This window comes from Eurosta solidaginis, chromosome 1, assembly GCF_040869045.1.
Source record: "Eurosta solidaginis isolate ZX-2024a chromosome 1, ASM4086904v1, whole genome shotgun sequence".
Taxonomy (NCBI): Eukaryota; Metazoa; Arthropoda; class Insecta; order Diptera; family Tephritidae; genus Eurosta; species Eurosta solidaginis.
Genome location: NC_090319.1, coordinates 90,129,039 through 90,139,404, shown reverse-complemented (window position 1 = coordinate 90,139,404; position 10,366 = coordinate 90,129,039). Strand labels below are relative to the sequence as shown.

Genomic DNA, 10,366 nt, shown 5'->3' with positions numbered 1-10,366 from the left:
CAATTATTTAAATAATCTACAACTTAAAGCTTAGTAGAAATTCAGATTAGGTTTACTCTTTTTTTAGATCAAGAATATTCAAAGGTGTCGTGGAATCCGATTGCTGTCGTAATTGATGAACTTAAAAATGTACGACTTGTAATTAAGTCAGACTTATTATTGTTCTAAATCTAATCATTCAAGCAATAATTCTGCAACCCTTAGCAGGAGTATTGATTGGTTTCAAATCTAATTCCAACAGCAATCGTATCACGACATACCTTATTATATATGTACATGAAATTGTAACTTAAATTAATACAGTTGATAAAAAAGAAAAGTAAGAATTTTAATAATAAATAAACTCGGCTTATTGGTTTTTATTTTCCAATTGAAATCTTTTCCAAGCGAACAGAAAAAAATTTAAAGCTTCAGAAAAAACTCCAATTATTTAAATAATCTACAACTTAAAGCTTAGTAGAAATTCAGATTAGGTTTACTCTTTTTTCAGATCAAGAATATTCAAAGGTGTCGTGGAATCCGATTGCTGTCGTAATTGATGAACTTAAAAATGTACGACTTGTAATTAAGTCAGACTTATTATTGTTCTAAATCTAATTATTCAAGCAATAATTCTGCAACCCTTAGCAGGAGTATTGATTGGTTTCAAATCTAATTCCGACAGCAATCGTATCACATCCCTTATTATATATGTACGTGATATTGCAACTTAAATTAATACTGTTCATATAAAGAAAAGTAAATACTTTAATAATAAATAAACTCTCTTAATTAGTTTTTGTTTTCCAATTGAAATCGTTTCCTGTGCAAGCACATCGCTAACCTGTGTTGGCAAAAGATATGATTATACTGTCTTCGATAGATAGTCGGACGAGCCGCTACTCTGCGAAGTAGAGATGACCGTTGTGTCGGTGGCAGCTGTTACAACAGCAGTTTCTAACTTTACACCATCCGTACAGTGTGATGAATGCTTCACTGCCTTTTCCAATTGCTTGGCGCCAGCAATTTTTGCTGTTTGTAAAGCTTAAGCTGTAATGCAAATATATAGATGGGTTAAAGTGGTTTTCCTATGTTATTCAACAACTCACCCTATACCATCATCACAGCCTCCTCATCGATTTTGAATATGTGTACTATTTCAGTATTCAGACCCAGTTCGTTTGGTGCAATATTTTAGATTTGATGAATATGTATACTATCCGTTAGGCAGACAATTAGGTGCAATCGATTCATTCATATACTGTGGGTATTTGAGCCGTAGACGCAATGGCAGATATTTTGATTCTTTTTGAAGTGTAACATTTGTAAACAGTTGGGTTTCTCTGCTGTCACCATCACCACTAGAGAGCTATTGAAGAAACGCTCGACCAAGATAATGTGTGAGATTTACACGCATAGATTTCGTCCACCTTTTCACAGTTATTGATGGAGAAAATGCGAAAGCCATATTTACCATCCAATACCGAAATAGAACTGTAGAGGAAGAAACATTTTATAAAATTTAATAAAATCAAAAAATGGTAGTTGTGCTAAAATGGGGTAACGTATTGTATGTTAAAGTATAGCGAAGTCTCAGCGGCTTTGTCCTGGTGAAAATTGAGTTTGAACAGGTTTTATTCTTCATTCTTAGAAACATGTACGAAGGTACCTGGTAAGATATTAAAAATCCTCAACGCTTTTTTTGCTATAACTTAAAAAAACGCATATTCAAACTTCTGCTTAACTTCTACATATCAATAGCTACCTTTACCACCAGGAGTCACTATTGCTTCTACGCCTATGCTATTGTTTCCTACATCGATGAGCTTTGTAATAAAATAAACAGCTATCTCCCCAATCTCTCCAGTTTTGTCGCCGCGCGAAACCTGATATTGTCACCAACCAAATCATCGGTGACCTTATTTAAAACATGACCGCGCCAAATGTCGACCATATGGCATTACCCTACCGACTGTCTTACACCCTAAAATTTTGGGTGTGACTTTCGATCAGGATCTACATCTTGGAGAGCATGCACTAGCAATCGTCGTTGGTGCGAGGGCTTAGCCGATCTCCATAGCGCCCGACTATGAGGAGGAGCTGTTTAGGACTGGCATCTACGCCGTTTCGCCTCATAGGAGGGCGGCGGGATGTCGGTGACCAAGAACTGCCAACCCCCTAATCCAGGGTGTTATGCGGACCGTGCCTATTGGACGATTTGTAGCCAGGAGATAAATTCGGCTGTATTCGAACGGAGCCTTCCCGATACCGGACCACCTCGGGAAGTATTGATGGCCTTACCACAGTAAGGGGCGCTGCTGTGGCTGACGGTTCTTTCCCCGTATATAATACTGAACCGCTGAGCCCGCCTTGTCGGGCTGGTGGTCGTACGACCAAGATGAACGACTGATTACCTAATTTTCATAAGGACGATGATAAGAAGAGGACTGAGCCGCAAGCCAAGGACAACAAATACGCATTAAGCGATGCGTCGGACTAGGGGAGCGCGAGTAGTGCTGATTCAATGAACTCCGTGTTGGAGAAGCACACAAATGAAAAAGGAGTAGAAGATTGGAGAAGGGTACGGAGCAAAGAGCTCTCTCGAAGTACCGTGCAGTACTAAGAATTGTACAACGCTTGGGAGTAGTGGTGGACCCAACAGAAGAAGAGATCGAGCGCTTGGCATGGGCTCATGAGGCGGTAGAAGTAGGTCGAAGGCAGTTGAAAAGGTTTGCTGCGAGAAACCCTCGGTTCTGCAACCGGTATGAGGAGGAAGAAGCGTCGAATGGCAGAATGAAAAGGCAACGTTCGGCGGAAGGCGACAAGCCTGCTTTCAAGAGGCAGAAAGGGCCCAGTCCCAGAGCGGCGACGCAGGGCAGTCCCATAGACAAAACAAGTAGGCCCAAAGCTGTAAGACAGATGGGCCCCAATAGCGAGGTAGCAACTACCTCGAAGGCTGCGAGTCAGAGGGAAGTTCCAACTATGGAAGTAGGAGATAAGCCAAAGGGAGATAACGCTAAGACTCCGACTTTCTCGGAGGTGCTAAAGGGAGCTAAGACTCCGGCTTTCTCGGAGGTGCCAAAGGGAAATAACACTAAGACGCCGGCTTTTCCCGAGAAGATGAGTGATGTGGCAAAGCAGTCACTGACTGTGGCGCTGGTTGATCGTAGCAGTCCTTTCGAACAGATGACTAGTGAAAGGTGGAGATCTGTAGAAAAGGAGCTTATTAGCTTAATGCTTAAGATGATGCGGGAATAACCAAGTAAGCTCCTTCCAACCTTTGATTCGGGGGATGGTATAATGGTATGAAGATGATAGCGTGCGACAACATCGCGAGCTTGCGGTGGCTGGAGGAAGTGGTTCCAAACCTCCAAAGGCAGGGCACGAACGCGCGTTTTGAGACGGTGGATAAAGCGCAAATCCCCAAGGTACCAAAAGTTAAGGTATGCATACCATGCGTGATGAAGTCGGAGGATACACTGCGACTTTTGCAGAATCAGAATCCGAACATACCGACACAGGATTGGAAGGTACTTACTGTATCTCGGCCTACGGAGGAAGGTCAGTTATACATCTTCCAAATAAACAAGCAGGCGGAGGATATATTGTACGCGCAGCTTGGAAAAATGTCCTTAGGTACAGGCAAAATTTATATGCGACTCAGGAAAAGAAGTCGCGGATATTAAAGTCGTAACACGCTGGACGTGGGCGAAGTCAAAAAGAACCTCAAAATCCTAAGGGAAAAAAGACAGGTGGAGGTAGCCCACGTCACCCCGAATGTGTTAGAAGGGGACCAACAGCCAGATGGTGCTGTGAGTCGCACAGAGGAACACCTGGCATAACAGATACAAGAGGCTGAAGGGGGCTTCGAACACTCTAAACCAAAAGGGCTAGGGGAGGACGACGACGTCACGATGAAGGTGCTGGAGGGGGACAAGCAGCCCATTGGTGCTGCGAGTCCTACAGATAAACCTCCAACACAGTAAAGTGGCGTCGAGCGAACTCCTCCTAACGCGCTGATCCAGGAGCCGTGGCTTCCATCGGGAGGAAAGGTTTCTGGACTTAGCGCGCGCGGATTTCACGTTTACTATGCGCAAACGGAAGGACGGGTGCGAGCTGTAGTAATGGTAAGGAAACAGCTGCATTCATATATGCTGCCTAATTACACTACTGAGGACCTCGTAGTGGTGGTGAAATCGCCGGGCTCAGATGGTACATGTCTGGCCATGCTACAAGTTTCAAGTAGGGCGGTCGTGAGATGGCTTAAAATAATATTCGATGGTGCATAAACTGAATCATGTACCGCACTCTTGGAGAACTGCTCGTGTAGCTTTCCTACCAAAGGCGGGGAAGATCGGTCACGTGTATCCCAAAGATTATAGACCCAATAGCTTGACATCATTTCTACCCAAAACCTTTGAGAGGCTGACAGATGTGTACATAAAGTCCAAAGTGGATGAAAAGCTGCTCTCCACAACACAACAGGCGTACACCAAAGGCAAGTCAGTAGACACCGCATTGCATAGGGTGGTAATAAGCATAGAAAAAGCCCTGGTTTACGCAGATGACGTTGCATATGGACGTTGCATTAGAAAACACAACATTAGCGCCTTACTTAGCTACTTTATTCTACAGAATACGCCATTCAGCATCAACAATTTTCTGATACTCTTGGACATTGGAGGACATTGCTGTGGCAGATCATTTTTCCAATAAAGCACTTTGTTGCTCCTTTGATTAGCGCTTCGACATGTACAGCCATGTCATATTTTAGCATGCATAATTGTAATGCTTTACGTATAGCTTTAATGATGATACGTGCATGCACGCCTTCCTCAACATCTGGCTTAACTTGTTTTAAGATTTCATATGCTTAAAATACTACTGAAGTGGTGCCATCGCCGACCTGATAAGAGAAACATTTTTATTCTACACGTTCTAATATAACAAAAAACTTACCTCAGCATTTTGAAATTTGGCGATGTCTACTAGAGTTTTACGGCTGGATTTACAATATCCAATAGTTTCATAATGGTTGCCCCATCATTTGAAATTGTGGCCTTACCACTGGAATCAACAATATGCTTGTCCATACTACGTGAACCCAATGTAGTGCGTACAGTGCCACAATTGAATGCGAGGCATTGATGTTGGATATGAGTTGAGGTTTACCATGAGAGCTATCGGTACCCAAGCATTTTTTACACAAATACTCATGTACCCAATACAAGTTCAGGACGTTCATATTTATCGACACGCTGTCCGGTATGGCCCAAATGTTGGAAATATGCAGTTGGCACTGTTGAGAAAAAATATGGATCAATGAACACAAGTAAAAGTGAAAGATGTTTTTTACCATCTCTTGTTACTTTACACATTAGACATTGGAAACGACGACCAGCATCTACAAGTTGCTATTGAGCCTTGCAACGATTACATCTAATTGCACCCAATTCACCAAAATTTACAATGGGTGGCTCATATTCACCCTCAACCGTGCGTGCCATTGGTGAGGCGGTAAGTGTAATGGACAAAGCTGTTGTTTTTAATAAATCAGCTGTTGCAGGTATGCAATACAAAGACGACCTGCAAAGAAGAAAGATCAATGTAATTGCCAAACAAAACATTAATTTCGATTATCGGTACCTAACGTAACGTGGCGAGGAGTTACCCTGATCTTCTACCACATATTTTGTGGTCACCAATGGGGGTAATAAACCCTGTTTATTAGTAATAATAGCACCACCAGCGCTATTTTATTATCGGATTTGGCATCTGATCGGGATCTAAACGGCCTTGGGCTTGATCATACTGTTGCGGCTGTTGATATTTATACCAGTAACAGGTGCAGGTGGTTGCTAAAGAAAATAACACAAAAATAATCATCAGCAAATTTGTAAATTATGAGTTGTATTAGCATACATTATAACCAGGACGTCCGGACGTGTCCGGGTATTGGGGGTTGACCCGGCTTGGGTGGTTGACTGAGCATTGGCGTCTGTCCAGGTTGTATTGGTGGCATCATTTGACCCATGTAACCACATGGTACACCTGGTTGTTGTAGAGGATAACCTGGATGTTGAGGTTGTGGTGGATAGCCCGGATTTTGTGGCATTGGCAGATAGCCAGCCTGGGAAGGTTGCTGTTGTGGTATATACCTTGGTATAACTGGATGTGGTGTCATTGGCTCACCTGGTCCAGTTGATGCGGGCGGCATACCTGGAGGACCATGTTTCTCATGGCCACCAAATGGCTGGTGCATAGGGTGTTGAGGTGGCATTTGACCGGGTTGTGACTGCATTAGACCAGACTGTCGTGGCATTGGACACGATTGCGGTGGCATTTGCTATTCACCTGTGCGCTGGTATGGAGCTGCAACACCGCCTGCACTTGATGTTGGTGGTGTAGCTGAAACTGGTGGTTGACTGCTCCGATTTAAAACTTGAATTGATTCGATTTCAACCTCACCTAACCGCTGCGAATCCTGTTTCACTAACAGACGAGGTTCTGGCGACCTTAAGCTCCTCATGGAACTTGAGGTGGCGAGGGAGGGATAGTCTGAAGGTTTAATGTGGCCATATATATCATTCCCGAGATGGTCGGGCTAGCACCTTAATGGTGCTGTGTTACCGGAGCGTACCGGATCAAATTTTATAAGTGTTATTACATTAAGTAAAAAACTTCTAAATCAACTAATAGTAATTAGTTACAACCCAGATCTAAGTTAAGCGAGTTAACCAGCTTAAAAGCCATCAATAACAAGTGCCAAGAATATATCCGCGGCATACCTGCCGACAAAAATGATACAAGGGGTTGTGATTGCAACCTCACCTACCCGTGGCGAATCCTGTACCTAACAATTTGGTGTGAACAATTGGTGCCAGTTAACCCTCTGAAATAATCGGCGCAATTGTACGCCATTGTGTTGGCATTAATTTGGCAAAATGCAAAAGCTTTTCATCCTCCTCCCGTGACCATTCTGTCTTCTTTATGCTAGGATCAAGCCATTCGTACCAGCGTGCCTTACATTGCTTGGCAGATTTGCGGTGCAGCAGTGATGCAATACGTGACCACTGGTTTTTGCCATATTTCATTACAGCTGCTTTGAGGATTTCATCCTGAAAGTTATCAATTTAGTTAATAAACGGCCAAGAGAAATATTTAAAAATATTTTTTTATTTATTAGCAAATTTATTGTGTACTGATCGCGCACATGAAATCACACTGAATAACTGTTTAAAGCAAAAAACATAAACACATTATTGCATTTGCTTTTCTCTTTTTCTGCACACACAACATCATTCTGTTGCTTGCTATTTACCGTTATAATACAGTGTATCCCATACGGGAAAATATGGTCCTAAAGTCAGAAGTTAAGCAACTATTGTCCTCAAAGGGTTAAAATTTGTTTCCCCAAATGTCTACCTTTTAAGAGCACAACACGTTTGATACTGGGGACAAATTGGGACAAATAAAAAAATCGGTTGCAAAATTTTACTTATGGTTACTAAGGTAACTAAGGCAAGAAACCTAAATCTCAAGTCAGAGATATTGGTGTTTAAAATTGCAAAAAACGCCTTTTTCTTTTTTTACGGACCGGAAAAAATGTTAATAAATTTTGTAACCAGAAACAGGACTATGCATTCTTAAAGATTTCGACGTGGGGAACCCGAATCTGGAGTCAAAACAGTTTTTGAGATATTCGAACCTAAAAGTGTAGGCAACACGTTTTAAGGTACATTTGAGGTCATGTCACTTCTAGAATTTTTTTAAGATTGTAAAAATACAACACCCACGTAAAAAAACATTCTTAAAATTCAGAAAAATTTGTTAGCTAAATTTAGAAAAATATTTCTGTAACTTGACTAAAAATTTTCTTGTTTCTGTAAGTTTCTTTTAAGGATAACGGTCTCGGAATCAGGTATCTCTGCATCCCGTTCTTTTTTTATGTTCCTAAAATCGCGGGATTATTGAACATTAATCCCGGGATTGTTGAAAATAGCATTTAAAACGTGTTTTCCAAATGTCTACATTTTAAGAGCAAAACACGTATTACACTGGCGAAACATAAAAAAATCTGTTGCAAAGTTTTTGCTTATGGCTACTAAGGCAAGAAACATAAATCTCAAGTCAGATTTTCCAAATTGGTTCAGGTTGTAGAGATATTCGTATTTAAAATTGCAAAAAACGCCTTTTTATTTGCTTACGGTCCGGAAAAAATGTTAATAAATTTTGTAACCAGAAGCAGGACTATACATTCTCAAAGGTTTCGACGAGGGGAACCCGAATCTGTAGTCAAAAAAAGTTTTTGAGATATTCGAACCTAAAAGTGTAGGCAACACGTTTTAAGGTACATTTGAGGTCATGTAACTTCTAGATTTTTTTTTAGGATTCTCGTTCTTAGTGAAAATCCAAAAATTTTTGAAACCCATTTCAAGATTTTAGAATATTTTTTTTTTTGCTTCAGGTACATATATGTTGCAATTTTTGTCAAAAATCATAAAGAAATCCAGGACAATTTCGAGATCCCGTGATTGAACACTTATATCCCGAAAAATCGGGAAAGAAAAAAATCTCGAAAATCATCATCCCTAGTTTCTACCTAACAAATTAGCAAAAAATTGTTGTGTACATGCATAGGGATGTAATATAAGCTCAGGGCCATAGTTGGGCACATTGCACCAACTTTCTAATTCTCTGAGCATTTCACTTATATTAGTGGTAAAATTTTAAACTTGAATTCAAATCTGAAAATCAGACAACTGTATTTTTTTATTAACAGTGGATTTTATTTTCTTTACTGATAATTTCTTTAATTAATAGGGGACTAAAAATTAAGTGCAATATGCCCAACTATGCATAGTGATAATTTTTTAATTGAATTGACATAAAACAATAAAATTTTCTATTATGCTCGATAAACACAATTTGCTTAAATATTCTTGATAATGCGCTTAGTTATTGAAAATAATTGAAAAAATATTTTTTAACTGCCAAGAAATATAAATTATACTTGAAATAAGTATTATATTGATTAAAAAACAAAACAAAAATATTTCAAATGCGTAAAAATAGCAATGAAATACCAAAATTAGTAGTATTGTCTAAAAAATGTCAACCACACAGCATAAAAGATATGCATATAAGTTAAAAAAAAATTAAATTATATGAAAAGAAAAAAGTAATAATGTTTGTAATTAACTATTTCAGCCAAAAGTGACCAAAAATAAGAAAGAAAAATGTAGCTATAAAATAAAAAAAAAAACCCAAAACAAACAAAATATTTGTAATGTTCGAAGAGGTTTATGCATTTCTGCTAAATTATATAAATAAAATATATACATATATTTAATATATATGTAATTATACTTATGTACTATATCTTAAAATAGCAAATAAATATTAATGCAATGATATTAAAAACTCAAAAAAAAAAAATGTGTATTGTGTTTTGCCATTACTTACGTTATGAAGGAAATCAAGCGAGGTGAGTTGATATAAAACTAAAAGTTAACAAGTAAGGAAGCCTAAGTTCGGGTGTAACCGAACATTACATACTCAGTTGAGAGCTGTGGAGACAAAGTAAGGGAAAAACACCATGTAGTAAAAAGAACCTAGGGTAACCCTGGAATGTGTTTGTATGACATGCGTATCAAATGAAAGGTATAAAAGAATATTTTATGAGGGAGTGGGCCATAGTTCTATAGGTGGACGCCATTTAGGGATATCGCCATAAAGGTGGACCAGGGGTGACTCTAGAATGCGTTTGTACAATATGGGTATCAAACGAAAGGTGTTAAAAAGTGTTTTAAAAGGGAGGAGGCCTTAGTTCTATGGGTGGACGCCTTTTCGCGATATCGCCATAAACGTGGACCAGGGGTGACTCTAGAATGCGTTTGTACAATATGGGTATCAAATGAAAGGTGTTAATGAGTATTTTAAAAAGGAGTGGGCCTTAGTTCTATATGTGGACGCCTTTTCGATATATCGCCATAAACGTGGACAAGGGTGACTCTAGAATGTGCTTGTACGATATGGGTATCAAATTAAAGGTATTAATGAGTATTTTAAAAGGGCGTGGGCCTTAGTTCTATAGGTGGACGCCTTTTCAAGATATCGCCATAAAGGTGGACCAGGGGTGACTCTAGAATTTGTTTGTACGATATGGGTATCGAATGATAGGTGTTAATGAGTATTTTAAAAAGGAGTGGGCCTTAGTTCTATATGTGGACGCCTTTTCGAGATATCGCCATAAACGTGGACCAGGGGTGACTCTAGAATTTGTTTGTACGATATGGGTATCAAATGAAAGGTGTTAATGAGTATTTTAAAAGGGCGTGGGCCTTAGTTCTATAGGTGGACGCCTTTTCAAGATATCGCCATAAAG

At 39.6% G+C, this 10,366-nt stretch overlaps 1 long non-coding RNA gene across 2 annotated transcripts; it reads right to left on the bottom strand.

Moving 5' to 3' along the window:
* Positions 1-698: 698 nt before the first annotated feature.
* LOC137236468 (uncharacterized) lies at positions 699-5,831 on the bottom strand. 2 transcript variants are annotated; one of them, XR_010948435.1, is made up of 6 exons: positions 5,626-5,831; positions 5,336-5,565; positions 4,939-5,278; positions 4,595-4,885; positions 1,089-1,473; positions 699-1,029 (listed from the first exon to the last, which is right to left on the bottom strand). It is a non-coding gene; the product is annotated as an uncharacterized lncRNA (long non-coding RNA). The 2 variants fall into 2 exon arrangements; XR_010948436.1 differs by having other exon boundaries at positions 1,096-1,473.
* Positions 5,832-10,366: the final 4,535 nt, after the last annotated feature.